We start from the raw sequence: 10546 nt of genomic DNA, 5'->3' as shown, positions 1-10546 counted from the left end.
GACTGAGGTCGAATTTTCGAGTTGCGTCGGCCAAGGGCCTCCCGATGCTCTGGCCTCCTGAGGATCCACATCGGGGTGGCCGCTCGGCCGAGCGACCGTCACGGGCACCTCTGTCTCCGTTTTGCAGATTCGTCCTGGGGCTTGGGAGACTGCAACGCGTCCTCTCCGGGACGCTTTCTTTTTTCTTCTTCTACTAATACCTCGGCGCGTGTTAACACGTTATTACCCCAGTTACCGAAGCGCACTCTCGCTGAACTGTCGGAGGCGAGAAAAGTCTTCTTTAAGGGGGCATGTAGGGCATGTATCACAATTTTCATCGAGATGTTTATTTAAGTTCAATTGTTTCTGATGTGGCATATATAAATAATCTTCCAACTAAGTTCAGTTGTCATCTGAGCAGGATGAAAAAGATAAAAATTCTAAAGAGCCCTTTAGGCCGCTAAAGAGCGATGAGGTGAAACCATTATAGCGCGGTGGATCGTAGTCCTCCGCAGTGTAAACACTGCGGCGAAATAGCAGGATACGATCACATATTATGGAGCTGCAAAAAAGCGCCGCCACCAGCGGACCTACTACTAGTCCTTTCTTTTGAGCGGTGGGAGGCTATACTGGCCAGCTCAGACCCGTTAACGTAAGTTCGGGCTACTGAGTGGGCTCAAAAGGTCGCCGAGAGCAACGGTCTTGAGGCCATCTAAGTGTAGCGCCCACAAATCGCTCATTGCTGACAATAAATGTTTTTCAATCCAAAATCCTCCTCTACGGCACCTGTATATCCCTCTCTTCTTTCACTCCCACCTTCCTCCCTTTCTTTCCGGCGTGGTACATGTGTCCACGGAGAATTGCCACAGATACTGCGCCTTTTCTATCCTGTAAATCAATTTTAAACGCCGCTGATGCCTGCTGTACTAACGCCTCTTACATCTGGGCCTGCTTCTGTTTGCTGTGTGGTGCGGCGTTCGAGGAAGCGGCAATGAAAGGCGTCGCACGGACGCCTGGATCAGACTCCCGGCGGATAGAATAGGAGGAAATAAGTATTTATTGCTGTACTTTCTTTTTTTCGTCGATGGTTTGGCCTCGTCTCACAGGGTCGGCGCCCCTATTCCAGGGTATCCCTGAGGTATGCTGCTCGATGGGCATGAATGACCAGTCCTCTTTGGAGGATTGGATTGCATACTCCCCCACTGTTCCGCACTCGGATTTTCTAGTTTATGAAAAGCTGTGTTTCTATCGTATTCCCAAGTGATGCGATATAGGGTGGATATAGCACCACACCATGGAGAGAGAGAGATAGTAAACTTTAATTGGTTAACGAAATTGCGTGGGCGATTTCCTTAGTCCAGTATACCATTGGCTTGGGCTGCCTCCCGGGCCCTGTGAGCAGGCTGCGCTGCTCAGAGAAACCTGTGTGGGCCAGCTCCGACTCTCACGCCGCTTGGCTGAGTGCTGGAGATTTATATTTCTCCAATTGCTGTTTGCAGTTCCGTATCATGTGCAGGATCTCCGAGACTTCACCGCATGTAGGGCATGTGTGATTTTTAAAATTTTCCATGACAAATGGCCCTGTATTGGTTCGGGAACATTTCGCTTAAGACGTATAAATTAGGGAACGTTCCAGTTTGCAGTTTCCCACAGTAGACTGCTTCCTATTAATTTAAGACGTTTTGGGGAGGAGAGTACTTTAGTCTCGTCGAATGTGTCGGGATTACCCTCATGAAGATATCCGGGTCCGCGTTGTAAAGCGCTCGGTTCGTGTGCGCGCCAGCTACTTCGTCGGCCTTTTCGTTACCCTCAATCTCCGTCTGTCCCGGTATCCAGAAAATGGTGTGTGTAATTGGTTTTTTAGATAGGCCCGCGCAAAGGAAACTTTGGAGTGCTTTGCGGCCTATTCTGCTGTTGGTGAAGTTACGATATGCCTCTCTAACGTTTGAGAATTGTGAAGGGTTTGTTTGCCCGGTAGCCCTCCGCGGCCACTAGAGAAACAGCCGTTTCTTCTCCTTCGGTTACCGTGCAGACGCGCTCGCGATTTCATTGAGGTCCGAGCCTATAACTGCCGCTACGGATTTTTATCATAGCAATAGCAATACTGCTCCAGATCTCGGCCCGTCGCGTCGTCCCGGGAAGGGCCACGTTTGAACTCGAACAGCCGAGAAGAAGAAGGAGAAGAAGGTGAAGAAGAGGATGATGAAGAAGGAAAAGAAAAAGAGGATGAAGAAAAAGATGAGGAGGAGGAAGAAGAAGAAGAAGAAGAACGCCCGGTCACCGGCAGCAATGCTTTCACTCCACATTCGGTTCAGCAGCATTGAACCCCTCTCATTTAAATGTGGGCTGGTAGCTTACGCACTGACGTCATACGATGAGATTAAGCTCCCCCCAATAATGTAGCACTTTACACTGACAGGGCGTGATAGGCAAATAATTTAACAGGCAAAATAAGCTTCCGCTGTTGATATCGCAATTCAGCTAGGGTTAACCAGAGTTGAACCACAACTAGTTTTTATTGCGAAAGCAATACTACTCTAGGTTTCGAGCCTTCAGCGTAGCGCGGCTGTAGCCACATCTTACCCACGTGATGCTGTGACGTCACACCCCATGTGACACTAGGGTGAGAGCTGGGTTACCCACTCAAGCGGTCGGCGTAGCGCGGCGGTAGTCACGTCTTACCTATGTGACGCTGTGACGTCACATCCCACGTGACACAAAAGCGAGAGGGGCTCCAAACTCAAGTGGTCGGCGTGGCTCGGTCGCAGGCGCGGCTCAGTTGGCAGGAGCTGCCAACATGAGTCTCTCGTTTCACATGGGACGGTTATGTCCGAATTAGTGGGCTAGGACCCTGGCATTCACGTTACCCCCAGGCCACTAAGGCACATTCATACGGCTTAGTTAAAGTGGGGCTTTATATGTGGGCTGAAGAAGAAAAAAAGAGTAGAAGAAGAACAACTCAGTCACCCGCAAGTAATGCATTCGCTCAATATTTGGTTCAGCAGCTTTAAACTCTTGTAATTGTTTATCTGTCCACGTTAATTTATATGGATAAAGCGCGGCATCTGTGTACACCGTGTTCCCTTTTGTTGCGGGGTCAGCTTCGTATATGCGTGAATCGCCTAGTGACGTCATTACCTGTCGTGACGGTACATCGCGCGCCCCTTGTCGAACACAACCAGGAGGTGGCTGTTGCTGGCTCTACGGGGCTGGGACGGTAGGTCAACGCCGCTTGTGGCGGGGGCTAGCCGGCCACAGAATATTTATCTGTTGTAGGCCGTCATTGCACCTGTGGATGACGGCTATTTGGGCGCGCGTCTTTTTCTCCCTCTTCTTTTCTCTCTCCTCTACTTTCGTCTGTCCGCACGAGGCAGCGGAGGTGGCTGCCCCGCCGGGGTGGTGCAGTGGTAAGACGCCCGACTACTGTGCCGGAGTTCCCGGGTTCGAACCCGACCTCGGCGGCTGCGTTTCGATGGAGGCGAAACGAAGAGGCGTCGTGTGCTGTACGATGTCAGCGCACGTTAAAGATCCCCAGGTGGTCGAAATTACTCCGTAGCCCTCCACTACGGCTCCTCTTTCTCTCTTTCCACTTTCACTCCCACCTTCCTCCCTTCCCTTACAGCGCAGTTGCGGTGTCCACAGAAAACAAGTGAGACAGTTACTGCGCCTTTCCCTTCCTACAAATAAATCAGTTCAAATAAATCAGTTCAGCGGAGGTGGCTCAGCTACAGAGCCAGTAGCTGGCCCTTGCATTTTCTTTTCCTTTATCCTACAGCCACAACAACAACAACACAACCAGCATTCCATTGAACGCATCAAACTTCGCCGGCGTTCTATAGTTCGTTTACAGGAAAGGAAAAGCGCAGTATCTGTCACGTCCGGAATCCCGCTATCATCCTCACGGTAGACAAGGAGAATTATGAAGACAGTTTCATGATCTGAAGCGTGGCGATAGATGACGAGGGGCGACTTATATGCTGCGACCTCATGATTTGAGGTGTGCAGTGGCGATTTATTTGTGTTTACGGCCCCGTAAAGCATCAATATAAAAGCCTGTTTTCTTCTGTCATTAGTTAATCATTTGAGCACAGATCGCAAAATTATATTGTTGGGAGATTTTAGTTCTGCTTGCAGGGATGATGACCGATCAATGTTATGTAAGAGATATGACCCTAGTGCTGCATTACTTAACGATTTGGCTTGTGGATATAATCTGTGGATGAAGGAAAGGAAAAAGGCGATAGTATTCATTTCACTCATTTTAAGTTTTCCTCTATTGTCCACCTTGATAGAAGTTACGTTTCTGGAGGCACGTTAGCAAATGTGTTTGGTTACTGGGTGCGGCTCATCTTCTTCAGTGACCACTTTATGTTCTAGGGAGGTAGGGTAGATAGGGAGGTACGTCGGCACATACTTATTCACCCTGAATGGGAGCTGTGGAAGATGAATAACTGTCTGCTCTCAAATGAAATCTTTCAGCCTGCTGTACCTTAGTTTTTAAAAATGGGACTTGTTCAAACAGGAGGCCAAAACCTTGACAATTGAAGCCTCTACAGAAATCGCGTTCCTGAAGAGAGACCATCGTCGTGAGCATGGGCGCACTCTAACTGAGCTACATGAGCTAGATAGGGTTGCCCCGGGTGTCTATGTCTAAGAAATTAATACCGTAAAGGCAGAACAATTTGCGACAGAAAGAGACAAGGGGGCCTTGACAAGATCTATGATTCGAACGCTTCTTGACAAGAAACCTTCACGTCGGGCCCTAAGTGATGAAAGAGAGAATGCTCTTGCGAATTAAATTAAATTAAATTGGTTCACAGGAAGGGAAAGGCGCAGTAACTGTCACACTTGCTCTGTGGACACCCGAACCGCGCCGTAAGGGAAGGGAGGAAGGTGGGAATGAAAGTGGAAAGAGAGAAAGAGGAGCCGTAGTGGAGGGCTACGGAGTAATTTCGACCACCTGGGGATCTTTAACGTGCGCTGACATCGCACAGCACACGACGCCTCTTCGTTTCGCCTCCATCGAAACGCAGCCGCCGCGGTCGGGTTCGAACCCGGGAACTCCGGCACAGTAGTCGGGCGTCTTACCACTGCACCACCCCGGCGGGGCCTTGCGAATAACATATTGGAAATTCAGTATGGTGATTGCACATACAGCGATGCTCCTGGTATTCTTGCTGCTTTCTGTGACTATTATCGAAAGCTGTTCGGCAGTTGGGAAGATCCAAATGAGGGTTCCGATTATAATTCCTTACTTGAAAACGTTTCTCGACTAGACTATGAGAGGTGTGCTGTAGTGGAGGGAATCATCACTTTGGACGAAATTAAATCAGCCATTTCTGGCCCAAATGGTATTAATAGAAAATTCCATAAAACATTTTCGCCTTGCCTAGCGCCTGTTTTGATGGAAGTTTTCCAAGAATCTTATGATGTGGGTTTTCTGCCTCCCAATTTTTATTCCGGCCACACAATATTAATCCTGAAAAACAAAGATACTAATCGGTTGAGAACTATTGAAGGATATCGTCCAATTTCCCTCAGTAATTTTGAGTACAAAATGTTTGCCAAGTTTCTTCGTTTTCGTCTGCAGCTGGTCATTATGAACTTAGGTTTGCATTAGATATGTGGTATTAGAGAGCGCAGTATACAAACACAGATCCATTATGCACATTTTGTAATGGAGACAGTATCAAATGGGACGGGCCAAGTAGTTCTGATTCCAATTGACCTGGCAAAGGCATTTGAAAAAGTTCGGCACAATTTCTTGTTCGCGGTCTTGGAGTATGCAGACATTGATGAGTCTTGCTCAAAGGCATAAGGCTGTGCTATATAAAGTCGTATGCAAAACTAATGGATAATCAAGAGCTAACAAAATCAATACCGTTGGAATCATCGGTTCGTCAAGGATGTCCACTTCTCCATTGCGGTGAAACTCATTTCGTTTCACCGCAAACATCAACCCTTTTCTTTCTCTTACAGGCTTGCTAATACTTCAATAGAGCTCATCCACTCATATAAATACCTGGGTGTCATATTGAGTCATGACTTATCTTGGCGCGAACACGTTACTAACATAATATCATATGCGAATAAAACCTTAGGATTCCTCAAGCGCCATTTACGTCATGCACCTACAGATGTAAGATTACTCGCCTACAACACACTGGTAAGACCTAAACTTGAATACGCGTCCCCCATTTGGAGCCCCCATCAAGGATACCTCATCGATGCACTTGAAGCCATCCAAAATCGCGCAGCTCGTTTCATTCACTCGCAGTATTCATACGAAGTCAGTGTATCATCCTTGAAATCGCAGTCTAACATACGAAGTCTTTCTTTCCGTCGCCGCATCGCCACCCTATCCCTTTTCCACAAATTCTACTACAGCTCACTCCGCCAAGAACCATACATCTGCGCACCTCCGCCACGCATTTCCCATCGCACCGGCCACTCACTTCAAGTCGCTCGTCCACGCGCCCGTACCGTAACCTTTTCGTCTTCCTTCTTTCCACGAGCCGCGTCAGACTGGAACGGCCTATCCCACTCCGTCGTTACCATCACCTGTCCATCATCCTTCAGTGCCAACATTGAAATGTGTTTATCACGTGAAAATCTGTAAAAAAAAAAAAAAGTGCAATATTTTATGATTGTCTACCCCACCCCTTATGTAATACCCCGAAAGGGGCCTTTAAGGTTAATAAATGAAATGAAATGAAATGAAATGTTGTTTGCCTTTTATCTGGAGCCACTTTGTCTCAGCATAATTAACGGTGCAGCTGTCCGTAGTTTCTCTCTGGCTAAACATGAAGTAAAAATTTTAGCATACGCTGATGATATCGCCCTCTTTTGTTCTGACAAAAAGAGTGTATTTGAGGCTTTACACTTGACTGAACAATTCTGCGATGTATCAGGCGCGGTTCTTAATTTAGACAAATCTAAAGTCTTTTGGTTGGGCCATTGGGGCCAAGACAGTTTGGAGGCATATGCTCGGATTGTAGTCCTCTTCAGTACCTAGGTGTTCCGCTGCACCAAGTTCGCAACAGTGCAGCCTACTAGGATTAACAAATCGTACCTACGCGGCGACAAACACAGGCTTGGATGGGTAGGGAACTCTCAGTGTTTGCTAGGGCACAGGTCTGTAACATATTTTTGTATGAAAAGCTTGCGCATGTCCTTGAAGTCCTGCATTGTGCGAGGAGGAAGAGAATATTTGCAACATTTGTGGGGCGCTCTCAATGAGAGCTCATGCGTTGTGACATGTTCCTTCCCTTATAGTGTGGTGGAGTGGGCCTTGTCCACTTGTTTGTGCATCAACTTTTTTCCCGTTTTTGTTTTTTGTTTTTAAATCGGCACACCACCTGCTTCTTGTTGCTGTGCTCATTAGATGCATTAGATGTCTGAGTCTTATTTGCCTTATTTGCCTTAGTACTGTGCCCAAGGAAGCGGGATCGAATCCCGGCCTCGGCGGCTGCGTTTCAATGGAGGCGAAACGGAGTGGCGTCCGTGTGCTGTGCGATGACAGTGCACGTTAAAGAACCCCAGGTGGTCGAATCATCCGGAGTCCTCCATTGCGGCGTCTCTCATAGCCTGAGCCGCTTTGGGACGTTAAACCCTACAAACCTAACCTATTTGCCTTACGTATTCACACGGACTGGGCAGGCGCGTGAGAGGCCCTTATGGGGATTCCTTAAAGAGGTTGCTGACATTTTCTATTTTCTCTCTGTGCGTTTCTTTATAGATTACCTGGTTCTCACTTAGTCTTAGTTCCCTGCACTGTTGAATCGGCAGCCTTATCTGGGGTTTTTGGACGCCACTGTTCTAAACCGTGTTAGGCGAATGTTCATTTAGGGAGCTGCAAAAACGTTCTTTTTCAAACTACACACAGCGACGTTGCCTGTCAAGACATTTCTTCATGATAAGGAGATGTTTGGGCCCTGGATGGTGAATTGCCATCTCTGTAACGTGCCTGAGACAATTGATCATTGCCTTATTCTGTTCCGTGATGCTTTGTTCTTTTGGGACATACTACAAAGAACTCTTAATGAGGACATTGAAATTACACGATATACTAATAGATGTTTGCCTCTTGACAAAATCTTTGTTGTGCCTTAATATGGTCTATTGATGGGACTGTTCAGTCTTTGGAAAAATCGTATGATGGACAGGCATGCTGGTGCCACTAAGATTGTCCAAATTCGTGTTTCGGGAGCAGTGTGCTTTGGCCAGAAGTGTGCTTTGGCGCTGCACGCGAAGAACCTCCAAGCTGACTGCCGTACCTAGATGTGTGTGTCTCTCCCAGAATTTTGATGTTTTGATGTGGCGCAATGCTGGGCTAGGGATATGGCGGGCTTCTATTAAGCAACCCGTTACCCTCAGACATGAACAAGTCTAGGTAAATGGAGTTTTTCTTTATTTTATGGAAGTTGTCCCATGCAATAAAGAAAAATAATCAAGGCGTGGGGCAGTTTGATACTGGGAACACAAGGAAACCCAGTACCAAACTGCGTCACGCCTCTGATATTTTTTTTATACATGTGAGCTTCAGTGTTTATTCATTAGTCATTGTCACTCTTGGGGAGAAGAAAAAGGCGGTCAAGTTTAGCTGGGAATTGTGGAAATTTAATGGCAGATTATTGCAGGATGAGGAGTTTGCCAACAAACTAAAAGACCTAATCAAACATTTGTTAGGAAAAGATTCAGACCTTATACAAGCATGGGAACAATTTAAATGCGATGTTAAAATGGCTGCCATAGAAAGGGCATGTGCTTTAAAGCGTAAAAAAAAAAAAAAACAAGAAAAGAAGAAAACTGCAGACAAAGCTTGATTTTATCCTCAGTATGGAAGGTGTCAAGCCTGGTTTGTACAGACAAGAAATAAAAGAGACTTAAACTAAACTGGAACTTATAGATGAAACAATGTATCGCGGGGCAGTGATAAGGGCTGGCAGTGAAAGATATTGGCTTGGGGAAACTCCCACAAAAAGGGCGGTTAGCGATGCAAAGCGGTACGCAGTTTCAAAACAGATAAAGGAAATTTGTTGCCACCATGAAGTAACTTCTGAACATGCGAGGATTGAACTAGTGCTTGTGGAGTGTTATCGAGGTTTGTTCAGCCTCAAAATACCTAATATTAGCAAGTACAAAACAGAATTCTTGCCATTATTGCCTAGAGTTGAGGATGAACTGGCGAGCTCACTTGAAGACGACATAACCGCTGCAGAAATCGAAGCTGCAATACAAGAGCTGAATATAAACAAGCCGCCTGGGCCGGATGGCCTTGGACGGGCTTGTAATTCGGAAATGGTAATAGTGCTGCAAGAAGTGATAGCTGTGTGTTATGAAAGAAGTTTAATGCCTTCTTCTTTCCGAATATCCCACGTGGTATTAATCCCTAAAGCGGATGCCCCGACGAAGTTACAGTCAGTAGAATCTTACCGCTCACTATCCGGATAGGCGAACACGTCTCGGAGAGCTTTAATCTGGGCAATAAGGGAACACCACAAGGCTCAGTACATTCACCATTCTTATTTAACTTGGCGATGACAAAGCTTTCTCGCGCATTGGGTGAAATTGCTGATGTGGAGCACACCATATACGCAGACGATGTTACCATCTGGAGCACCGGTGGCAACGATGCGGAATTGGAAGCGCGCATGCAAGAAGCCATCACGGTTACCGAGGCCCATCTTGCCCCAATGGGACTTCGCTGCTCTTCTAGAAAATCCGAGCCACTCATCTACCACCCCCCAAGACCAAGACAGGGATGGAAATCGCATACCTACGGTCGATAAAATACGAATTCTAGGATTAATCATCCAAAGCAACGGGTCCAACTGGGCGATGCTTGACAGCATCACGATCAAGATTGCAAACGCGATCCGGATGTTTCGGCGCATCATGAATAGGAACAGGGGACTGAGCGAGGACAACGCTATTCAAATGGTCCATGCTTTTGTACTCTGTCACATCACATACGTGGCTGCAATGCTCAACTGGAAAAAGGAACATCAGAGAAGGCTTGAGGTACACATACGCCGAGCTTTCGAGACAGCGTTGGGGCTTCCCGATAATGCCTCCACTGACCTACTCTTACAGCTAGGAGTGCACAATACCCTTGCCGAAATCATCGAGGCACAGCACACGGCACAGATTGCACGCCTATCAAGCACCAAAGCGGGCAGCGAGATTCTCGTTAAGCTCGGCCTGAACACCATAGTAGAAAAGGACAACGTCCTGCAGTTACCTAAAGTCGTGCGAGAAGCAATCAAAGTGTCCCTCTTCCCAAGAAACGTACACCCGATCCACAATCAAGGAAGAAGGCTCGCCCGCGCCAAAGCCCTCGCTGCGGACGCGGCACAGTTCCCCGACCAGACAGCTTTCGTGGATGCAGCGTACATACCGGGAAAGCATGCCTACTCGGTAGCAGTAGTCGACGGACACGGGCGTACGCGCAACTCACTCACACTTTACACCAAGAAGCCAGAGGTAGCTTAGCTGAACAAGCAGCGATAGCACTAGCTCTAAAAGACTCGGACTTCACAACTGTATACAGCGACTCTAGAGCAGC

This window comes from Amblyomma maculatum, chromosome 2 (genome assembly GCF_055883805.1).
Source record: "Amblyomma maculatum isolate TAMU_Amacu chromosome 2, ASM5588380v1, whole genome shotgun sequence".
Classification (NCBI taxonomy): domain Eukaryota; kingdom Metazoa; phylum Arthropoda; class Arachnida; order Ixodida; family Ixodidae; genus Amblyomma; species Amblyomma maculatum.
The sequence above is the reverse complement of the archived record's forward strand: the minus strand, read 5'-3'. Positions refer to the sequence as shown.